We start from the raw sequence: 12,185 nt of genomic DNA, 5'->3' as shown, positions 1-12,185 counted from the left end.
AGCGCTGGGGTGGAATGTTGTGAAAGGCTGTCACCCAGTTATGACCTGAAGCCTCACAAGCTGTGATTTCCAGAACATGACCAGACACACCAACATCCTGTATGGAGGGAAGACTGAGTTATACAGTCCAACCCACTCCATGGGAGCTATAAACAGTTGCTGGAGAAAGACATTTTTTTCAATATTGTTCCTGTAAGTAACCTGTCACCTATGCACCTGTAAACAGCCTTAATTAAACTCATTAGGTCACTAAAAAGACAGGAGCAGATACAGAGCTAGGAGGAGATCCGGAGAATAGTAGGGGAAGGAGAAAGTAATGGTGGTAAACAGGATTAAAATACAGTATATACATGGATGAGGATGTCATAATGAAACATTATTATGTATAATGTGCCAATAAAAACATTAAAACCAAATAAATAAACATGCATTCACATAAAACTAAAGTCCAGACTTTGGTTAATGTCAATGTCATTAGTAGGACAATTATGCCATAGTAATATAAGATGCTTTATTTTGGAGCTATGTGTTTTTTTGAGACAGGGTCTCACTTTGCAACTTACTATGTGGCCCAGTCCGTTATGGAAAGCATGGCAATGCTCCTGCCTCAGCCTCATGAGTGCTGAAAATTACTAGTAACACAAATTATGCTCAACTATTAACATAAAATGTTATCAGGAGAAAAACACAGAAACACTACCTTTTCAACTTTTCTGTAAGTCTAAAATTATTCAGAAATTAACATTTTAAAGGTGGGGATATATCTCAGTGATAGATCACTTGCCTAGCATGGGAGAAGGCCTGAGTTCAATCTACAGCATCACTAGAACTTGATTTTATTCTTTATTGAGGGGAAGGGAGTGTCCACAAGAATGTGAACACACGCTTGTGAAGACCAGAGGTGGATCTTGGGTGTCTTCCTCAATTGTTTTTCTGCCTTATTTTTGAGAAAAGGTCTGTCACTGAACCTAGAGTTCACCAACGGAGTGGACTAGCAGCAAGACCCTAGGGGTCCTCCTGTTTTTACCTTCTCAGTTTGGTGACTATGGGAGCACAATGCCACACCTGGCTTATTAATGTGGGTACTGAGAATCAACTCAAGTCCTCTTGCTTGCACAGCAAATCCTTTAACAACCATGCCAATCTCCCTGCCCCAGTAGTTTAAATAGATATAAATTTTATTAATTTACTATATATGTGCATGTGAACAGTATTGACAACAGCAATATAAACAAGCAAATCAGGAAACAGCACACATGTCCATCAACTGATGAAGAGACAAAACATGGTATCTACATATAGTTATTTACACAATGGAGTGTCATTCAACAGTAAAAAGGAATGAAGTACCAACACATGCTACCACCAAGATGAACCTTGCAAACATTCCACTAAGTGGAAGAACCTCGTCTCAGACAACCACAGGCAATTCGGTTCCACTTCCTTAAAATGCTCAGAACAGCAAATCTAGACATAGGAGTGGATAAATAGCAGACTCAGGCAGGCAGGGGTTCAGGAAAAATGCAGAAGGCCTGCTAGTAGACAGGAGGTTCCCATTCAAAATGCTTCCCCAAGAGCCGGGCATGGGAGCACATGCCTACACCCCAGCACTAGAGAGAAGAAAGGAAGGTTGAAGATGTAGAGGCCAACCTAGGCAACAAGAGATTGTGTCTCAAAACAAATAATAGGTGCTAGAGTAGGGATTCTCAACATGTGGGTCAAGACCCCTGGGTTTGACAGGCCCTTTCATGGGGGGAGGGGTGTCTTAAGACTATTGGAAAACACAGATATTTACATTATTATTTGTAACTGAAGCAAAATTACAGTTATGAAGTAGCAATGAATTTTCATTTATGGAAATAATTTTATGATTGGGGTCACCACAACATAAGGAACTGTATTAAAGGGCTGCAGCACTAGGAAGGTTGAGAAACACTGTGCTAGACAGCTCAGCAGTTAAAAGTGCTAGCTGCTCTTCCAGAGAATTGAGTCCAATGCCCAGAACCCACATGGGGCGATTCACAACCATCTGTAACCCCAGCTCCAAGGGATCCAACATCCTCCCATGGCCTCTGTGGATACCTACATTCACACATATACCCAAATGCTGATACACATAAGAAATAAATAAAAATATTGTATGTGTGTCCTTCTTAGCTCTGATTACTTAAAAGCACACCCAGAAGCAGTGTCACCAAAACAACTAACAGTACTTAATCCACCCCTACAGTAACACACCAGGGCAGGGCCCCCGAGAGAGAGACGACAAGGCTGAAGTAAATCATGGAAAATACATGGCACAACCAGATTGTCACATGCAAAGGATAAAAGGCCCTAAGATTAATGGGGTCCTGTCAACAGTCACAGGGACTAGCTTAAAGAGTCTCCTATAGGTCAAACTGTGGATGATCTCTGAATCAAAATGAGTAGCAGGAACTGGGAATATGACTCAGGAGTAAGCTGCATGCTTAGCATACAAAAAGACAAAGAATGGTAAAAATGCATTAGAATATACTGTTTTTGAGCCTTGGGTGCATTCGGTCCTACAAAATGAAGGGCAAGAAGACTTTTTACAGAAGAATACCAACAGATACTTTGGGGTGAAGGAATGATAGAAAACAACCATTTAATAATATATTCAGATTCAAGAGTGTTAGGTTTCAATCCCAGGACAAAAGGCTGAAGTGCCTACTAAACATATCAAAGTGAACCTCACTGCCAGGTTCTCTCAGCATCCCTCAGTCCATACAGGGCCCTCCTGGCTGGCATACCCCACTCCCTACTCTATCCAGCCCTGGGATTCCCTTCCCCCAATTGCCCTTCCGTATAAAATCCAGCCATTTTGGTTACACCTTCTCCTTTGGGCCTCCTACCTGCTTCACCTGGCTCCTCTCTCACCCAGCTCCCCTCCCCTGGCCTCTCTCCTCACATGGCCCAGGGTCATGTCCACTCCGGACTCTCCCAGATGTCCCTGCCTCTGGCTATGATCTCCCCTTTATCTATAACAAACTTTCTCCTCCACCATACCTAGGAGCAGTCATGCCCTTTCCTTTTTATTTCTTTTCTTTTTTTTTTTTTCATTCAATGAGTACTAAATAGAAAACAGCACAGCAATAAAACATTAGTCTGGTGAGAGAGGGTGCACCTGGAACTCCTGCACTCAAAATGCTGAGACAGGAAGATCTTGAGTTTAAGGCTGGCCTGAACTAGATATAGAGCTCCAGGCCAAACTGGACTACAAAGAAAGATCATGTCTCAAAAATCAAAACAGATGGGTCAGTGAGATGGGTCAGTAGATAAAGGTACTTATCACTATACCTGACAACCTGGGTCTCCAGGCCTCACATGGTTTAAGGAGAGAGCCAATTCCTGCAAGTTGTCCTGTGAGACACACACACACACACACACACACACACACACACACACACACGTCAGGGCCCCCGCGATTAAAGTTCTTGCCTCACAGGCAACAGTTTGATCCCAAAACCAAGTAAATTCTGAGTAGGCTTGGCAGCTTTCCTGTAATTCCAACCTAGGAAGGCAGAGATGGGATTCCCAGAGTAGGCTGGCTACTGAGACTAGCTGTGTGGGAGCGCTTCATTTGATCCTGCCTCGAAAGAAAAAGGCAGAAGAGTGACTGAGGAAGATTCCTGACATCAACCTCAGCCCTCTATATTCACACTCACACACTTGCACACACCTACACATACATGTGCTTCACATACGTAAACACACCACACACACACACACACACACACACACACACAAGCACATCGAAAAGTTTTAAAATAATGACATCAATAAACAAAAAAGATGCAGGCTTGGCAGTGCATATCTTTAATCTCAGCACTCCAGAGGCAGAGGCTAGGGGATAGATCTCTGTTAAGTTCAAGGACAGCCTGGTCTATCGAGTTCCAGGCTAGTGAGAGCTACACAGTGAGAACCCTGTCTGGGGGGAGGGGGACTCTCCAAATAATTGATAATTACACTTCCAGCCAGGTCTGAGGCTAAGGCAGGAGGACTTTTACAAATTTAAGGCCAGCCTCGACTACAAAGCAAGACCCTGTCTGAAACAGAAAAGAATAACATAGAAGCTGGAGAGAGGTCTCTGTGTGAAGAGTTTAAGCACCAACTGCTCTTCCAGAGGACCTGGGCTCGATACCCAGCACCACATGGCAGTTCACAACCATCTGTAACTGCAGTCTAGGGGATATATATGCATTCAGGCAAAAGACCCATACACATAAATACAAATGCTGGGCTTTATAGGTGAAAATACAGTCTTTCAGGGAAAAAAAGTATCAAGTAATGAGGAAAATACCTTTATAAGAGAGAAGAAAGCCTACGGCCATAGTTAACTAAGCCTTTGCCTGAAAACTAAAGAGCCCCACACACCTCAAATGACTTATGGTTCCCACTGCGCTATAGTATACAGAATAAAAAGTGTAACCACGCAGCATCCACGTGGAGATCAGATGACAACTTCTCAGGAGCTGTTCTCTCCTTCCACCACGTGGGAACCAGGGATCAAAGTCAGGCTGGCAGGCTTGGCCTCGAGTAACTTTATCCCCTGAGCCATCTCACCATCTCTGAATAATTCACCTTTCTGTGTATTAAAATCTCCTGCATAGAGCTGGAGTCTAGCTAAATGCTGAAGCACATGCATGATTACCATGTAAGAAGGCTCCAAATTCAGGGTACAGCACCCTTAAAAAAATCACATATAGCCGGGCGGTGGTGGCGCACGCCTTTAATCCCAGCACTCGGGAGGCAGAGCCAGGCAGATCTCTGTGAGTTCGAGGCCAGCCTGGGCTACCAAGTGAGTCCCAGGAAAGGCGCAAAGCTACACAGAGAAACCCTGTCTCGAAAAACCAAAAAAAAAAAAAAAAAAAAATCACATATAACCTTGGGGAGGGGGGAATCTACCTTCTGTTTTGTTCCATTAGCCAATCCCCAAGCAACATCCAAGTAACTGCAATTGGTCTATGTGTTTTGATCTAAACTCCCTCTCTTGACTCTTACCAAAACAAAAAAACTTTTCAGGTTTATTCATTCAGGCTTCTAAGTTTCTGAAGGAAAATAGAGCTTGCTTAGTGGTACACACCTCATGTAATACACACCTCATGTACTCATGTAATACACACCTCAGGTACTCATGTAATACACACCTCACGCACTCATGTAATACACACCTCACACACTCATGTAATACACACCTCATGTACTCATGTAATACACACCTCACACACTCATGTAATACACACCTCACACACTCATGTAATACACACCTCATGTACTCATGTAATACACACCTCATGTACTCATGTAATACACACCTCATGTACTCATGTAATACACACCTCAGGTACTCATGTAATACACACCTCACACACTCATGTAATACACACCTCACACACTCATGTAATACACACCTCACACACTCATGTAATACACACCTCATGTACTCATGTAATACACACCTCATGTACTCATGTAATACACACCTCATGTACTCATGTAATACACACCTCATGTACTCATGTAATACACACCTCACACACTCATGTAATACACACCTCACACACTCATGTAATACACACCTCATGTACTCATGTAATACACACCTCATGTACTCATGTAATACACACCTCATGTACTCATGTAATACACACCTCATGTACTCATGTAATACACACCTCACACACTCATGTAATACACACCTCATGTACTCATGTAATACACACCTCATGTACTCATGTAATACACACCTCACACACTCATGTAATACACACCTCATGTACTCATGTAATACACACCTCATGTACTCATGTAATACACACCTCAGGTACTCATGTAATACACACCTCACACACTCATGTAATACACACCTCACGTACTCATGTAATACACACCTCACACACTCATGTAATACACACCTCACGCACTCATGTAATACACACCTCACACACTCATGTAATACACACCTCACACACTCATGTAATACACACCTCACGTACTCATGTAATACACACCTCACACACTCATGTAATACACACCTCACGCACTCATGTAATACACACCTCATGTACTCATGTAATACACACCTCACACACTCATGTAATACACACCTCATGTACTCATGTAATACACACCTCAGGTACTCATGTAATACACACCTCACACACTCATGTAATACACACCTCATGTACTCATGTAATACACACCTCACACACTCATGTAATACACACCTCACACACTCATGTAATACACACCTCACACACTCATGTAATACACACCTCACACACTCATGTAATACACACCTCACACACTCATGTAATACACACCTCACGCACTCATGTAATACACACCTCACGCACTCATGTAATACACACCTCACGTACTCATGTAATACACACCTCATGTACTCATGTAATACACACCTCACACACTCATGTAATACACACCTCACGCACTCATGTAATACACACCTCACGCACTCATGTAATACACACCTCACGTACTCATGTAATACACACCTCATGTACTCATGTAATACACACCTCACACACTCATGTAATACACACCTCACATACTCATATAATACACACCTCATGTACTCATGTAATACACACCTCACGTACTCATGTAATACACACCTCACTTAATCATGTAATACACACCTCATGTACTCATGTAATACACACCTCACTTAATCATGTAATACACACCTCATGTAATCATGTAATACACACCTCATGTAATCATGAAACCCAAAAGGCTAAAAAAAGAGAATTGTCAATGAGTTTCAGGCCCATCCATGTCATATTGTGAATCCAGGCCAGCTTGGGATAAAAATCTCATTCAATAAACAAGAAAAAAAGTTTTAGCGGGAGGCAAATGGAGATTTATGTTTATAACTACTTTTTAAAAAAAGATTTGATTTATTTATTTTATGTGTCTGGGTGTCTTACTGCCTATATGCATGCGTACCACATGCACTCAGGGCCTGCTGAGGTCAGAAGAGTCAGAAGAGCTGAACTAGTTACAGATGACTGTGAATTGCTGGGAATTGAACCCAGGTCCTTTGCAAGAGCAACAAGTGTTCTTATCCACCGAGCCACTTCTCAAGCCCCAGAACCACTTTAAAGCACAGCACAGGAGCACTGGGAGATGGCTCATCGGGGAGAGCAGCTTCCTGGCAAGCCTTGTTCAAATAAGAACAATGAATATACTGAATGCATCTGGGCATACAGGTCCATCACTTGGGAGGCAAAGCAGGACGGCTAGTCCAGGAGTTTGAGGACTGAGTGGGAAGCTGGGACAACTCTTCTGGCCTCCGCAGGCACAGACACACATAAACATGATCAAAATTAATAAATATTTTAAAGTTAAAAAGAAAAGCAAGCTTAACCATTAGGAAGCAGGAAGGAGGAAGTGACAGAGAGAGGCTAGAGAGGCAGTTAACACTTGCCACTTTTCCAAAGGACCCAAGTTCCCAGCACCACATCCTTCAGTACACAACCACTGGTAACTACAGCTCAAGGAGATGTAATCGTTCAACCTCCTTGGGCACTACGAAATACACAAGCAACTACAACAGAGAACAGCCTAGATCAACAACAAAAAAAAAAAAAAAAAAAAAATCAAGAGCCAATATGGTGGCACACACCTGTAATCCTACAACTCAGGCGTCAGAGTTAGGAAAATCTTGAATCCAAGGCCAGACTGTGATAATAATTAGCCCAGCCATACACACTATAGCTCCCACATAATCTCACCAGTGCATGGCTACCTCCACTGTAAACAGCTCCTTCAGAGTACTCTCTGTATTAATTAATAACTGATGAGTAAACAGTCTCTAGTTTATATTAGGGCCCCCTTGTGATGGTATACAGTCTGTGGCTTTGAACAAATGAACAGTGCACACATCTACTACTACAGTTTCACATGTAGTTTCAGTGCCTTAAAGTTTTCTATATGCTTTGCCTTCCCCCACTTCTCCTGCCCCCTACCCCCACTTGTTGCTGTTTTTCTTTTCCTTACGGCTTTTTTGAGACAGGGTCTCATAGCCCAGGCTGGCTTTGAACTCATAACCCTCGCACTTCGACCTCCCAAGTGCTAGGATTACTGGCATGCCCAGCTTTTTGCCGTTACCGGGGTCTTGCCTTATTATTATTATTATTATTATTTACTTCTTTGTGTATGTGGGTGGATGTGCGTGGTACAGCACTTGCATAAAGATCGGAAAATAACTTGCAGGAGTCACTTTGCTCCTCCTAACGTATGGGACCTAGGGATCAAACCTAGGGTTTGGTGATAAGTGCCTTACTTGCTCAGCCATCTCACTGGCCCTTATTTTGTTTTGAGACAGCATGTTAAACAGCCAGGCTAGCCTCAACCTTACTCTGAAGCCGAGGCTAGTCCTGATCCTCCTCCTGCCACCTCCCAACTACGGGGAATCACAAGCATATGCCATCACACCCAGCGATCTAATTCCATTTACTGTTACCTGTGTTAGGCGCAGGGCCACTGAAATTTCTAAACTACATATGTGAGTTGGAGGTATGCAAAGTTTCTGGGTTCGACCTAAAAAAAACACAGTAACACAAAGAAGTCATGCATGAGAATCACAGTGCATTTCCTCCAGAGCAATAATCTAACCAGCAGTAGGAGGACAGGGAAAGATAAAAGTCACACCAATCTGAAAGGAGGAAGTATTACCAGCTTTCTTAGCAAACATTATGAATGTGCATGGGGGAAAAAAAGAGAAAAGCTAAGAGCAACTGGAAGTCAGATGTAAGTTTGAGCAGACCATGGAGAAGAAGACCCGCAATCCCTGCACTTGAGAGCAGGAGGCAGAAGAGCTTAAGGTCGTCCTCAGCTTCGCAGTAAGTTCCAGGTTACCTAGGCATGTATCTTTCCCAGAATTTAAGAAGCCCAGGCACGAGGATGGCAGCAAGTTTGAGGCCATGTTGGTCTACACAGCAAGTTCCAGGTATGCCTAGACTATACAGCAGGACTTGTAACAAAAAAAGTAGTTTTCAAACTGGGCCTGATGTCTCATGTTTGCCTTTAGGACTCACGCTGAGGCAAAAGCAGGAGAATTATAGAAAATTCCTACAAATACTATCATAAACTTCAAATAATAAAGTATCTAAATTTGGAATTCCTTACACCATGATGCTAAAAGATGTCTTTTACTAGGCTATAATACATGAAATTCTTTCCCCAATCTTCAACTTTCTTTTTGGTGCTCGGTTTTGTTTTGTTCTAAACATGGTCTCTCCACTTAACCCAAGCTGGCGTGAAACTTGTTTGCTGAGTAGTGAGGCTGGCCTCACACAATCATCCTGCCTCCACCTTCCAAGTGCTGGCGGATTAGAGATGTGCAACACTACACCTGGCTTCCCAAAGTTTAACTGCTAAAGAACATCCCATTCCACAAACACATCCCATTGCTACAAATCTATAAAACTGACAACCTGAAAGAAGGTACAGTGTGTGAGGCACCATCCCCAAAAAAGTTGACATTCTAATTCGCATACTATGAAAACGTGTGTTCTAATTATAACAGACATTCTGTTTTCAAATCACAACAGTCAGATGAGACAACCTGCCACTGACTCAGCTGCTTTCTTTTTCACTTTACAACCTGCACTTAGGATGCAAGAACCAGACAAAAACATAACTCTGAAAGTGAGCAGCAAAGCCAATATGGTGTTTGTCTTGGCAGGAAACACCAATGAAAATATGAGATGCTTCAGTCTCGGCTGGCAGATATACAAAAAGCAAGGGTGCCTTGTCATTATTTACCATGCAAAATCCTCCGTGCATAAGTTACACACTGCCTTTTCCTACAGATGCGTAACATGTTTCCTTAGATAGATCACCTGCCCGAATAACCATCCAAATCTGGCACCAGGAATCATTACAGCCTTGCACAACATGACAGTTCCTTGTAACTGAGAACATTTGCTTTTAAAAAGTCTCCACCTACAACTTCTCTACCGATTTCTTCTGCTACAAGCTCAAGTTTATACTATAAAATACTGTAGCTCAAGTTGATACTATAAAATACTGTATTTATTCCCAGAACGCACTTATTTACAAATTACACGGGAGTAAATTATTAAAATACAAAAACACCAACATTTCTAATACATCTTTTCTATTATTCAAATAACCAAATAATTACACCCCCGGCAAGGTATTATCAGCCCAAAATCAAATGACATGGGATTATTTCACTCCAACAGGTAATAAAGACGATTAGCCCCTTAATCTCGATCAATTACTTTATAAATAGTCAAAGGAGGCACCATGTGGTGGGGAGTGGACTGAATAGCAGAAAACGTTTTGCCACTAACTAAAAAACGATTCACAATCCAGTAAGAGGCAGGTTATGTTCATGAACACAATTATAAGTTTATATCTGAGATTTCTGAGTTCAAGAAGGCAGTTTGCCAACTTTTTAACACTAATATGGAGAATAGAGCAGAAAATATAGCGGGTTTTTAATGGTTATAATGACTGAGATACAAAGAATGGTTTTCCTTTTGCAATTCACTTTTTTTTTTTACAGAAATGTCACACAAAGCGTTCTAGATTTGAGGTAATTTAATATACCCGATTACCTCAAATCAAATGTTTACTGAAAACTTAGCAAGAGCACACTGTACCTAAGGATCTCTTCTATCTACTTCTCCTTGGAAACAGAGAGATAGGAAGGGAAGACCTACTCCTAGGGTTAACAGGAGTGTGAGAACATCTTAATTGCAGTTGCACACAATTAAGCAGACGCAGTAGGTCAACTGCTCAGGCTACACAGTGCATGACAACCTCTGCAGGCACAATCGCACAAGTTGCGCTTTCAGTCCGGGGGATGACACCTTCCCTCACATTTGCTCAAGTAACTACGGTAACTGCCCTAAATTTTCCCGTGTGAAACCAACGAAATGTGGGGGAAGAGAGGGAGGGGGACATTTTAAAAACTGGGTCACTCCTTATTTGTTCTCTCCAGGCACATTCTTCGGGAGGGAAACGGCCTACGAAGCAGAGAGAGGGGAGAGGGAAGCCGTGAGAGCATCTCCAATGCTTTAAAGTTACAGTTCTTACCGGAGTCGGCACTAGGGGCTCATTAGTTGGCTTTATTTGCGTTTAGTCACTCCGGAGCTGAATGGAGCCTTCCTCTAAGTTCTCCCCCACAAAGCGGCCCTAAGCATCGGCCACAGTCCGGCAGAGGAGGAAATGCCCTGGATTCACCTGCGGCACCTGCTTGCGCCCGGCTGCCTCCACCTCCGCAGCGTCAGCCGACCCCTCCGCTCCACCCCAGCTCCCCGGAGGCACCGCCACCGCTCCACGACCCGCCGGCCGGGCCAGGGCCCCGGAGTCGGGCTCCCGCCCCACCCCGGCGGCAGAGGCCAGGCCCTGGCGCAGCACCGAGGCGATCCTCACGAGGCCCTCGAGCCGCAGCCACTTCGCACCGCAGCCGGCAAGACTCCGGGGAACCTCTCGCCCGCTGCGTGCGAGCCTAGGCCGGCCAGCCCGCCGCTCCCCTCCTCGGACTCGGTCCCGTACGCTACCTGCGCGGGAGGCACGGGCAGGGCGGTGGTGCGGACTCACCTGCGCCAGCCCCGTCAGCGACGGCCCGACACGGCAGCTTCCTGGGGCGAGAAGGCGCCGGCTACGCGGCCTGGGCACCCTCCGCAGGCAGGGCCGGGACTCCGGCGGCCCCTCTGCGCCTGCGCCTCCGCGCGGCCGGGTCTCCAGGGGCACCGCCTGCAGCGAGGGCAACTGCCGGCCGAGGGGCTCGCGGGGCCGCGGGCGGGCGGGCGGGCGCTGCGGGAGGACCGACGTCTAGGCGCTGCCGGCGGCCAGCCTGTCCCGACCGCAGACCGCCATGTTTCTGTTCCCTTTTCTCGTTTGCCTTCCCCTCCTTCCGCCCCTTTCCACAGAACACCACTTTCCCTCCCTTCTTCCCTCTCCCTTTCCTTCTGCGGGGGCGGTGGAAAGGGCGCGGGGAGGGCGGGGTCCGAGGTCGGTCCCGCCCCGGTAGAGCCACGCCCCCATGGTTAGGCTCCGCCCCGTGGCTGACCCACGCCCCCAGACTTGAACCAAGCCTCGCGCTCAGGCCACGCCCCTGCGCCCGGCCCGGAGAGCTCCCCGGCTGCGGCGGCCGGGTTTCT

The 12,185-nt window shown here is 45.0% G+C and overlaps 1 protein-coding gene across 4 annotated transcripts in view; it reads right to left on the bottom strand.

The window, feature by feature from the left end:
• Dennd4c (DENN domain containing 4C) overlaps positions 1-11,763 on the bottom strand; it is a 99,570-nt gene extending 87,807 nt beyond the window's left edge. For 2 of the 4 annotated variants that reach the window (XM_006975974.4, XM_006975975.4), the window contains exon 1: positions 11,623-11,763. The gene's annotated coding sequence lies outside the window, so the exon portion shown is untranslated. Of the gene's footprint in view, positions 1-8,509; positions 8,587-11,582 lie in introns of all 4 variants that reach the window. The other 2 variants (XM_076564481.1, XM_042271386.2) reach the window with 2 other exon arrangements.
• Positions 11,764-12,185: the final 422 nt, after the last annotated feature.

Source organism: Peromyscus maniculatus, chromosome 2, assembly GCF_049852395.1.
Source record: "Peromyscus maniculatus bairdii isolate BWxNUB_F1_BW_parent chromosome 2, HU_Pman_BW_mat_3.1, whole genome shotgun sequence".
NCBI lineage: Eukaryota > Metazoa > Chordata > Mammalia > Rodentia > Cricetidae > Peromyscus > Peromyscus maniculatus.
This window is presented reverse-complemented; position numbering and strand designations above follow the sequence as displayed.